The following is a 12,009-nucleotide window of genomic DNA, read 5'->3' as shown; positions in this document are numbered from 1 at the left end:
TCAAGCCTTTAAGACCCCAGACGCTATACTTTTTGATAGCCGGGCACCATCAGCTTTCTTCGCCACATTTGCTTATGCACCCCTTTGTCTTCAGTAATCCGTTGGACACCTCATGATCACACAGGTTGATATGTTGTTCCATGTGGGCTTTGTTGCTTCTGAGTTAGATGGCCACTTGTTTACAGGCTGGATATTCTTAGCCAAGTCATAAAACCTCTCCGAAATTCACATTTCTCAAACTGTCAAATGGGGATGATCCTTCTGGCCGCAACAGGGATGGGATGAAATAAGAAAATAGATGTAGAATATCTTGCATGGTGTAGGAATTTAATGATTGGAGGCCATGGACATTATTATGTAGAGCAGAAACCAAAGCAAACCTGTTGGTATCGAGTGTATTCAAATGCATGGTGATTCTGTTAGGTTGCTAGCTTAGGGACAGGGGGCTGTCCCTCCCATGCCTGCAAAGGCCCCCATGGAGGAGGTGGGAAAGAAATCAGGCAACCATTGAACACCTTTGAAGACTCCAAACTGAGCATGCTCATACTCAAGCCCCCTGAGCCAGGTGGGAGGTACACCTGGGTGCCCAAACTAGGCCCAGGCTCATGATGCCACACAGGTGGGCCTAACTCAGCCAACAGGGTCAACCAGTACCTACAACCATGCCTCCCGGAGCCAGGGGAGGGCTAGAATGAAAAAAGGGAGCAGGCTTTGGTTCTAAATCTTGCCCTCTTGGTACCTGGGATTTTCCCAGTCTCACCCGTCTGGGTCCTCTTTTCCATGTGGTTGTTTATGCCCAACTGTGAACTCCAGTGAGGCTTCAGAGAGGCCTGGCACACTTTCCAGAAATAGCGTGTACCCCTTTGAGACCGTAACACCTGCAACTTGTCCTGTCTTTCATAAAAGCCCACACGTGCTTCAGCGTGAGTTCTTTCAGTGTGCTGAGCAAAGAACCGAGGTACAACCCAATCCAGAAACCTAACCATTCTGTATGTTACAGAGAAGAACCACTCCATAAGATTTCCTGACTGCTATCTTGATGGCAGCAAACCACCAGGCCTTTCTTCTGAGTCACTGCTAGGTGGGTTTGAACTGCCCAGGTTAATACTCCAGCACAACTATTTGTGCCACCCAGAGATCTTCTTTATGTAGAGTGAAGGCCAGCAAATTGCCACTCAGGCCAAATCTGCCCACTGTCTATTGTTGTCTAGTCCATGAGCTAGTCATGAGTTTTATGTCTTTACATGGTTGACAGAATCATTCAGGACACGTAAGAGTTGCATGAAATTCCAATTTTGGTGTCCATAAATAAAGTTTTATTGGAACACAGCCACTTGTTTCCGTGCTGTCCACGGCTGCTTTCATTCCACAATGGGAGGGTAGAGTAGTTGGTTATGATTAGAGATTTTAGGACTCACCAAGACCACATAAGATATTTGTTATGCCAACCTCTGACTTAGAGAAAAAAAGGAGAAAGCTTTGCCCTGGGTTCGGTGTGAGAAGCAAACCTAGGGTTTCCAGGTGTGACCTTAAGAGGAGGGGCTGAGGGTAGCGAGGCTCCAGGTCTTGGTGTGTTGGGTGGGGAATGGAATTACTACAAGAAAAGTGGACCCAATGAACAAGGGTAGAGCTTGAGCCAAACAGTGGCTTCAGCTAGAACACGCTGCTCTTTCCCGGTCAGGAGCGAGCCTGGGTCCATCAGGAGTCCTCCCCGAGCCAGGGCTGTGTGTCCCAGGCGGTGCGTTTCTGGGGATGGCCTCCTGAAGCAGCCTCCTGGGAAGATAGATGCAGTGCCTTCTTTTTGAGACCCCTCAGAGGCAGTAGAATGAGGGCTGATGAAACATGAAAGGAGAAAGCGGCAACAACTTGTGGCTTCAATTCGACGCCAGGCCTTGTGTGGCAGAGTAGAACTGTGCCCCGTGGGCACATTCCATGGCTGGCTTTTTCTGGAGTAGATTGTGAGGACATTCTTCCATGGTGGCCTTGAACTTCCAACCTTCTGGCTACTGGTCAAGTCTGTTAACTCTTCTCACCCCCAGGGATACCCTGTGTATATTAGTTCACCCAAAGCCTATATGACCCTCGGGCAGCAGGCCTTTGGCACCCAGTTACTTTTACTTTTCCATGTGTCTCCTCTGAGCAGTTCGAGTAGCTGAGCCGATTCTTGTCCCCCTTCCTTAAGCTTCCAAGGTTACCCTGTGTAACCTCTCTACTCAGGGGAGAACCCCAACTCTACCCCCAGGGAGATTCAGCTGTGTGCTGCAACTTCCCTCGCATCCTTCCTCACCTCCTCAGTCTTTCTCAAATCTGCCCGGCTCTCTCCTGGAAGAAACCCTCCTCTCCTTGCTCAGGCTAGGCCATGCCTTTAATCAGACCCCTACTATGTCTTTCTTGTGTGTGCACCATCGTGTATCCAGTGGCATTATTCCTTTCCTCCTCTTCTTGGGAAGGTGACTAATGTTTAATGAGTCCTGTAATATGTCAGCAGTCTGCTAGAGGATCTCATATACTGTTTCATTTGATCTCAACGAGAGCCTTGAGGTAGTGTGTTAGTCAGGACTTTTCATTGCCACCGAAAGAAGCCTAACTCAAACTAGCTGATACTAAGGAGGAAACGTGCTGACTTGTTATTGGGAAGTTCAAGGATACACTGGAGATATGGATAAAGCCAGCGCCTCAAGTCAAGTCTTAAGGAATTTCTCTGTCTTTCTCAGTTGTGTTTTCTTCTGCATTGGCTTCATTCTTAGACATGCATACTGTATTTAGTGGCAAGGATGGCCACTGCCAGTGTTAGACTTATGTCTTTATACCTTCTTAGCCCTTCCCAAAGAAGGAAAAGCTCAGCAAAAATTCCCACACTGCCTGCCATTGGCCTGCCCGAGTCACATGACCTTTCCTGACTAGTTCTCTAACTGCCTATCCAGGGCTTTTTCTCACTCGTCCTGGGAGCCTTCATCATTGCTGGTAAGTGCTGACGAGTTGGTTCCGACTCACAGTGACCCCATGCACAAGAGGATGGAAACGCCGCCCAGGTCTTGCACCGATCTCACAGTTGTTCGTATGTTTGAGCCCATTGTTGCAGCCACAGTGTCAATCCCTCTTGTCAAGCATCTTCCTTCTTTTCACTGTCCCTCTACCAAGCATGATGTCCTCTCCAGGGTCCCTCCCGATAGCATGTCCAAAGCATGTGAGACCAAGCCTCACCAGACTTGCTTTCTAAGGAACATTATGGTTGTACTTCTTCCAAGACAGATGTATTGGTTCTTTTGTCAGTCACGGAACTTTCAATATTCTAGACCTGCAGCATCATTCAAATGCACGGATTCTTCTACTGTCTATCTTAGCCGATGTCCAACTTTCTTTCACATGCATAGGAGGCCATCGAGGATACTATGGCTTGTGACATGTGCACCCGAGTCCTCAAAGTAACATCCTTGTTTTTCAACCCTTTAAAGAGGTCCCGTGCAGCTGATTTACCCGATGCAGCACATCTTTTCATCTCTTGACTGCTACTCCCATGAGCACTGACTGCGGACCCAAGCAGGATCACCTCCTCAGGAATTTCGGTCTTTTCTTCATTTACCACGATGTCATCGATTGGTCCACTTGGGAGGATTTGGGTCTTCTTTACGCTGAGTTGTAAACCACACGGAAGACTTGGTGAAAATCTTTGATCTTCGTCAGCAAGCGCTTCAGGTCTTCCTGACTTTCAGCAAGCAAGGATGTGACATTTGGATATCGCAGGTGGTCAATAGGCCTTCTTCCAATTTCTTTTTCATATAATCCAGCTTCTCTGATTATTTGTTCAGCATGCAGATTGAATAAGTATGGTGAGAGGATACAACCCTGTCTCACACCTTTCCTGATTTTAAACCATGCGGTATTCCCTTGTTCTGTTTGCACAACTGCCTCTTGATCCATGTTCAGGTTCCGCATGAGCATAATGGAGTGTTCTGGAATTTCCATTCTTCTCAAGGCGTTCCATAATTTGTTATGGTCCACACAGTTGAAAGCCTTTGCATAGTCAGTAAGACACAAGTAAACATCTTTCTGGTATCCTCTGCTTTTGGCTAAAAATCATCTGACATCAGCAGTGAGGTCCCTTGTTGGACATCCTCTTTCAAATCCATCCCAGATTTCTGGCAGCTCCCTGACAGTTACTGCTGCAGCCATTATTGGATGATATTCCACTCTTTTCCCACATGTTGTGCTGGGCGCACTTTGACGCCTATTTCCGATCACACTATGGGGGACGGGAGTAAAAGAAATAATTTTCCCTATGGACAATCCTGGTGTTGACACCAATAGATGAGAGGATAGGTGCTGGGCAGGCTGAGATAACAGTGGGGCCCTAACCAACCGACCTGCCAGGGAGTCAACTCCAATTCATGGAAACACCATGAGCGTGACCGAAGGTCTCCTTAAGATCCAGTGACTGGGATTTTGGAATGGGATTTCCAGGCATTTTTTTCCCCCAAGGTGCCTTTGATTAGACTTGAAACTTCAACCACTTCCGTTATCAGTTGAATGTGTTAACCAGCCAGGGACTCAGGTTGTCCATTAGTGGAAGTGTTACACCGCTCCCCATTCTACAGATGAAGACATTGATGCTTGTACAGTCACACAGCTACGACTCAGAAGAGATGCCATTTCAGTCCCAATTGGGCTCACTTTGATTCCTAGGTTTCCCCAAGATCTCTAGGACAGTTCAACTCGGATCTTGGCGAGGGATAGAAGTGAACAGAGGAAGGAGTGGTAAGAAGGAAAATGAAGGCTCTGGAATAGCCCCGGAGAGAAAGCCACTGATTGGGTGCATCTTGGATAGAAAGGCAATGTGAACCAAGGAATCTCGCAGGAAGACATCTACAGTGCAGAGACATGGCCTTCCCATCTGCTCCAAGTGGCATCCATTATCTACTAGTCCACAGCATATGCCAGCCGATCACACACACACACACACACACACACACACACACACCATTGGACTGCACCTAATGCACTGGGTGCAGAGAGCTTTGCGTTGATGCACGCAAGCATTGGTGCCTCACAGTATGACACCAGTAGTCAGGGGAGTCCTGAGACCTCAGAAACGGAGGCTCACCATATCAGGACGAGACAGACAACTGTCACATTCTGGCCAGATATCTCTGTTCTCGTGTCCACCTGGAACCTTACTAGGGAGAGGAACCCTCTGGGCAAGACCAGGAGGGATATGAGAATTTGTAAGAAGTAGTATTTACTGGTCTAGAAGATACCACGGTAGGGCTGATTATATAGATAAATAATTTGTACAACTCTTCCCATGTACACACACATATGAACAGAGGAGGAAACACATACCTCCTACAAGCTGTTGTGTCTAATCAGATTCTTGTTGGATTGTTTGCTTTGTCTGGGATGTCCAGAACATGATGTGGACCAATAAAGTTTCCAGAGAAGGCTCTAAGACGGGGACCCTGGCTGTGTGCTAGGTAGTCATGAAGAGCAAAGGGTGCTGGGAGGTGGCTTACGAGCAAAACAAGCATGGCCTGAGAAGGGAAAGAACGTGGAGCACATGTGTGCCTACCTCTGGGTCCTGTGACTGATTCTCCTGACAGTCAGACATGATGCCGGGACATGGGTTAGGCCCTAAGGAAAGCCATGATTGAATTTGAGGACAGATGTCAAGAGGTCTTGGGAGATGTTGACTTGCATCCCGTAGTTCTAACTTTCTCTCTTTTTTCTGGATTTCCAGTCTGAGCTCCTGGGGGCCCGAGTGGAGGCTAACTGGACATTTCTCAGTGTAGACTTGGACCCTCCAGGAACTGCCCTCCGTGGAGCATGCTTCTACACTTTACCGTCAGAAAAGTGCCTCCTCTATCAGACCCAGATCTGCTTCCCAGTGCTGGTCAAAGAATGGTCCAGGTTCTGGCCAGATGACACCATCTGGAAAGTCTATGTTCCTCTCCCAGTTAGACTTGATCCAAGACATGTTCCAGATGCTTGTGGTCCACACAGTGCCATGCCTGTGCGCCTGCGGCTGGGCTGAGCCTGTGTCTGGGGAGGCAATTTGTATCGTTGTGCATTCAGGCAACCCAACTGGTGAGTAAATGAGTGGCTATATTTATCTCCGCCTCATGGGCCCAGGAGCTCCCGCTCTGTGCCAGCGATGGGAAAAACAAGCATGCGGGGAGATGCCTCACATTATTGTGACAAGTAATTAGGGGATGTGAGATGTTCAGAAATTACTTTATTAGACAAATGCTGCTTATAAACCCCACGCAACAAACATTCCCGGGGAGTTGCTTCTGGTCCCAGGACTACTGTAGGCTGAAGGAATCCCAGCTCCACAGAGCTAAGGGGCTCTCCTCTCCTCATACCTGCGGAAGGTGGCAGTGTTTTGACAAGAGGAGGGACAGGGTCAAGTTTGCAGGGAGAGAGCTGGATTTGAGTTCCTCTCTGCCTCTTTCTATATGGTGTGGGCAAGTCCATTCATCCTTTTAGACTCAGTCTCCACCTCAGAGAGGTGGGAGAAAGACTCCGTGGCTCTCTGTTTCAGGAAGGGTCTCCAACAGACCTTGTCACCTCTAGGAATGAAGGACAAAGAGAAGAAGTGGCATTTCCATGTCCCAGGCCCCAGCCTTGCTTGTGGGAGCTGGGACCATTGAAGAGGAGTTTCTTGTGGGAAGAGAACATGAGTTGAGTGTTTTCTATGGCCAGGGATTGAAGTAGTCTGAAGGGATAGAGTTAAACAGGACTTCTTCACAACTTCCTCACCATCAACAGAGAAGACAGATGGTCCCAGTACAAGAGATGCTTGAAATGAAATTGCAGTGGCGTAAAGCTGCATCAGAACGCTTTTCCTTTATGTCAAGGGCCAGTCACTTAATTATCCAGTGTGGCTATAATAGAAATGGGATGGCGTTAACACACAGAAATGTATTTCCGCACAGTTTAGGGGGCTAGCAGTTCAAATTCAGAGTGCTGGCTCTAGGGAAAGCTTTCTCTTTCTGCTGGATCTAGGGGAAGGTCCTTGCCCCTCTGCTTCCTGTTTCCATGGAGATCTTCGTGTATCTTGGTGTCCATTGTACCCACCTCTCCTCTGCTCACTAGTTTCATCTCTTTTATATCTCAAAGGAAATTGACTCAAGATACACCCCACACTAATCTTCCATCTTTAACATCACGAAGACAACCCTTCCCAAATGGGATTGCATCCACAGGAATAGAGGGTAGGACTTGTCACAAATATTTGTTTGGGACATAATTAAATCCACAACAGCAAGTCATTTTATTATTATTATTATTTTAAATTATGAATTAGGTGAAGTTTTACCGAGTGGATGCTCAGTTTTACATTCAACAATTCATACACATTTTGCGTCCACTTATTGATTGCAAGCTCCTCTGTGTACCAGCCCTTATCCTGCTTCCTCCCTGTGTTACCTGTTTCCATTCTTCCTCATTTCCTAGACCTCTGAACTTTGTCCTTCAGTAAATGCTGCCCATTTGACCTTCAATGGTTGATTATTCTAATACAGCAATGAGTTCTGTCCCCTGAAGGGGGACTAAGGGCCATAGTCTTGGGGGTCCCACCTGTCTCTATCTGCCCAGGAAGCCTGGTCTCCTTTATGATTTTGAGTTTTGTTCCTCATTTTCTCCCACTCTATCCAGGACCTGATAACTTAGTCCTTTTCAGAGAAGTTGTAGTGATAGTCAGGCACCATCTAGTTCTTATTGTCTCAGAGTTTTAGAGACTGATGTTGTGGTCTATTACTCCATTGGACTGATTGTTTCCATAAGTCTTGATTTTCATAATTATTCTCTCCTCCACACTGGGAGAGATCAACAGTTGTACCTTTGATGGCTGCTCAGGCGTTGAAGACGTAAGTCCTTACTCACCCAAAGCATGAGATACAATGTCATCTTTGTGAACTACAGCATGCCCATTGACCTTGGTGTCCCCTAAGACTAGAGTCCTGATCTCCCAGGCTCAGTGACTCACTCTTTCAAGGTGTTTGGCAATATCTGCTAAGTTTTCATAATGTTGTTCCCTGTATGCTCCACCATATTCATAGACACATTCGGCAAGTAATATTTCAGTCTTTGAATTTTGTGGTCTGGATCAGAACTATTCTATGCGGACATTGTAGCCTGAAATTAACCACAGCCATGTGAACGGATGAATGTGACCGTATCAGACCAACTCTTGTTGTTACCTGCACAGAGTCAGCTCCGCGCTCCTGGCAACCTTACGTATAGCACACCACGTGCTAACTGATCCTGGGTCATCTTTAGGATCACTAAAGATACAGGAAAGCTCATTGTGCTGACCATTGTCTCAATCCATCTCAGTAAATGTTTCTACTTTTCTAAACACGGTGCCATTTCCTAGGGACTGTTCTTTCCTGACATCATGCCCAAGGCATGCTAGATGTTTCTCCATCCTCACATCTAATGAACATTTTCAGACTGATTGAGGGGCCCTGGATGAGACTAGCAGGCAAACTTTGGTCTGCTAAGGTTGTTGGTTCAAAGAAGAAAGATGGGGCTGTCTTCTCACCTAACGTTTTACAGCCTCAGAAACCCTACATCGGGTCGCTATGGGTTGGGGTTGACTCACTATCAGTGGGTTCAGACTGATTGTTGTTCTGGAAGTCCATGGTATATCCACTCTTCTTCACCAGCTCTCTCACTCGAAGGCCTCTCTTAGTCCGTGTTTCCGTTCCCCTGTTCAGCGTTTGCATGGGACCCTGGAAGAACCTTGGAATTTGGATGTCACATAGTTCATTCATGTTCTTTCTCTTTTTCTCCCCCAACCATTTAGAATTGTAAAAGTGGTTCTTAACTCCAGGCCTGCACAACACGATAGGGGCTGGATGGGGCTGTAACAGGACGCGACAAGGCCATCATGACCGGGTGGACTTTGCAGCGCAGGTAGGGGGCCTCCAGGGGAGTCCAGCGATCCCTGTAATCCTTAAAATGCCACAGTCTCCTTGAGATCTCAGTACGGGAGGCCCCAGCCGGGAGGAGGAGGTGCTGTGTCCATCTCAAAGCTGTGTTCTCCAATAGCCATTGGCCACTTGCTACAAACTCCATGACAACCCCGAGAGGTGGGCATCAACTCGGCTCTCTACAGGTGAGGCTGCTGAGGCTCAAGATCTAAAATGACTTGCTAGATGTTTCCAATAGCCATAACCTGGTCTTCAAGGAAACCAAGAAAGCAACTCCTGCCCCGCCCCCCCCACTCCTGGAGCCTTCTTTTCTAGGAGTAGGGGGTGGGGATGGGGTGTGCTACATTGACTAGGTGTTAACCAGGATCAAAAACTTTTAATTCACTTTTCTTAGGGGATTTTCACCCAGCTAGTAAGTGATAAGCTTGGGAATCAAACCTTATTTCACTGTTCTTTCTAGAAGCAGCTTGGACTCTTACTTAACTCTGCAGGTGTTAAGTAATCACCTGTCACCTGAGTCCTGGGTGACATGACAAACTCCTTGATGGTGGAGGTTCTATCTAATGCATCTGCATAAGCCACCCCAAATCTTACAGGCTCTCCATGAATATTTGACTACTGATCTCCGCCCTCTTAGCCCCAACTCAGCATTCTCTGCCCCTCGGTCATTCCATTAGAAAGGCAGAGAGGGAAGGCTGCCGATGTTTCTTCCAAATTGCCTTCTCTTTGGGGCTTCCAGGGAAATTCCCATCGCTGACCTTGGGAAAGAAGGACCAATTCTTTCGATTTATACTCTTTATATCCTGATGACGTTCATTCCCATGAGGCATCTTCTCCTTGCCTTGTGGGACGGCAGGGAGGGATGGTGGCCTCTCACTGTTCCTTAGAGCACCGACCCTTGGATGTCCCTTGTCCCACTCCAGTCTAGGCCCTTTAGGTCTCACTGTCTACTGCTCTGGAGAGCACCAGCTCTCAGACCTGCTTTGGAGCTTGGGAAGAGCTGGTTCTTTGTAAGTGAAACGTGGCTCCCAGTTCTCCTCCCCTCCCCCCTCCCTCTCTGCCTTATTTTTCTTCCAGCTAATAGCTGCCACCCTGGCATGAAGGGTGCTGCTGGGACCTGGGGAGGCCCCCTCTTCCAAGTTCTCTTTCCTAGCAGGAGGGCACTGTGTTTGCTAATAGGTGTTAAATGGGAGCATCAAATTTTAATCAGCTTCTTAATGGAGTCTGGGGACCTGGGGGAGTTCTGAGCCCTGCATTATGCTGCATGCTGGAGCCGAGCTGGACGAGGTGCGTGGGGAGGCGGGATGGGCAACTGCTGTTGCTGCTGGAGGTGCTGGAAGATGAGGCAGTGCTGGCCCAGTGAATGGTCATGTCCATCCAAGATTGAGAATGCACAGACCAAGTGCCAGTGGGGTAGTGGCGACTACTCATGCTGACCTAGCCACACTGGTGAGACCAATCCTGGTTGGTAGTAAATGTGACCATAAGAGAACATGGGGGTCAGGAGACCTTAGTATTTCCAAGTTGAACGAATGGCTTTAGACACATTTCTGGGGGATGGTAGCTCATGCTTAGAATGACCCTTAATACATGAGACTTCTCCATGCCTTTACCCATTGAATTACGACATAGATGCTCCTCCCTTCAAGAGCTAGGATGCATCCTTGCATCCCATTGGTAATGGGCTGGCCTTGTGACTCATTTTGTCCAATAGAAGACAGTGGGAGTGGTGTTGTTCATGCCCCAGAGCTACACCTAAAGGGGCCGGGCAGCTTTTGCTTTCTACTCTTCTGCACTGTTGCCTAGAAACTATTAGGAAACGCTAGAACCCATGTGGAGGAGAAGCCAGGTGCCCACATATAGCCGGCTCAATGGGCAAGCATGCCAGCAAGGCCGTCCTCGACCCTCCAGCCCCATTGGAGTGGTTGGGTGACTGCAGCCATGGGACTGGTCCCAGGTAAGACTTGTAGACTGTGAGAAATCAACCACCGTGCTTCTAAGACACTGCACCTGAGGGTGCTCTGTTGCTTGTTTGGGAGACCCTGACTTGGACAGAGCTCTGGTGGCGCAGTGGCTAAGTGCTTGGCTGCTAACTGAAAGGTCAGTGGTTTGAACCTTGAACTCAGTGGCAGTCTGCTTCCATGAACAGTGCTGTTTTTGAAGCCCCGCGGGACCATTCTCCTCTGCCCTGTGTGGTCCCTACGAGTTGGAATTGACCCACAGGGATGCTTTGTTGTTGGTGGTGGGTGGGGAGTACAAGGAGCTAACACACTCACCGAAGGAGCCCTCATGGCACAAATGGCTAACTCAGCTGCTAACCCCAAGGCCGGGTGTTCCAACTCCCCCAGTGACTCCACAGAGGAAAGACTTGACAAGCTATGCTCATAAAGACAGGGTGATCTGCCGAGAGAACTCAAGGGGGGCAGTTCTGCTCCGTCACATGGACTCTCTCTGGGGAGAAATGAGCTTGGTGGCATCCAAAATCAACAACAGAAAGGTGGTTGGTTGGAGTCCACCCACAGATGCCTCCGAAGAAGGGCTTTTTCTTGATCTACTTCTGAAAAATCAGCCACTGGAAATCCCATGGGGTATCATTCTGCTCCAGTGGTTCTCTACCTGGGGGTCTCGACCCCTTTGGGTGCTCAATGCCCCTTTCACAGGGGTCACCTAATACGATCAGAAAACAAATATTTCACAATATATAATAACATATTGTTTTGTAATTAATCACTATGTTTTAATGATGTTCAATTTGTAGCAATGAAAATACATCCTGCATATCAGATATTTACATGATGATTCATAACAGCAGCAAAATGACAGTTATTGGAAGTAGCAACGAAAATAATTTTATGGTTGGGGGTCACCACAACATGAGGAACTGTATTAAAGAGTCACGGCATTAGGAAGGTTGAGAACCACTGTTCTACTCAGACGTACATGAGTCCTGATGTATTGGAATTCACTTCTTCTTTTTTTAAAAATCATTTAATTGGGGGCGTGTACAACTCTTATCACAATCCATCCATCCATCCATTGTGTCAAGCACATTTGTACATTTGTTGCCATCATCATT

The sequence above is a fragment of the Echinops telfairi genome, unplaced genomic scaffold, assembly GCF_000313985.2.
Source record: "Echinops telfairi isolate 266 unplaced genomic scaffold, ASM31398v2 ScPeMD7_7409;HRSCAF=8447, whole genome shotgun sequence".
NCBI lineage: Eukaryota > Metazoa > Chordata > Mammalia > Afrosoricida > Tenrecidae > Echinops > Echinops telfairi.
The sequence above is the reverse complement of the archived record's forward strand: the minus strand, read 5'-3'. Positions refer to the sequence as shown.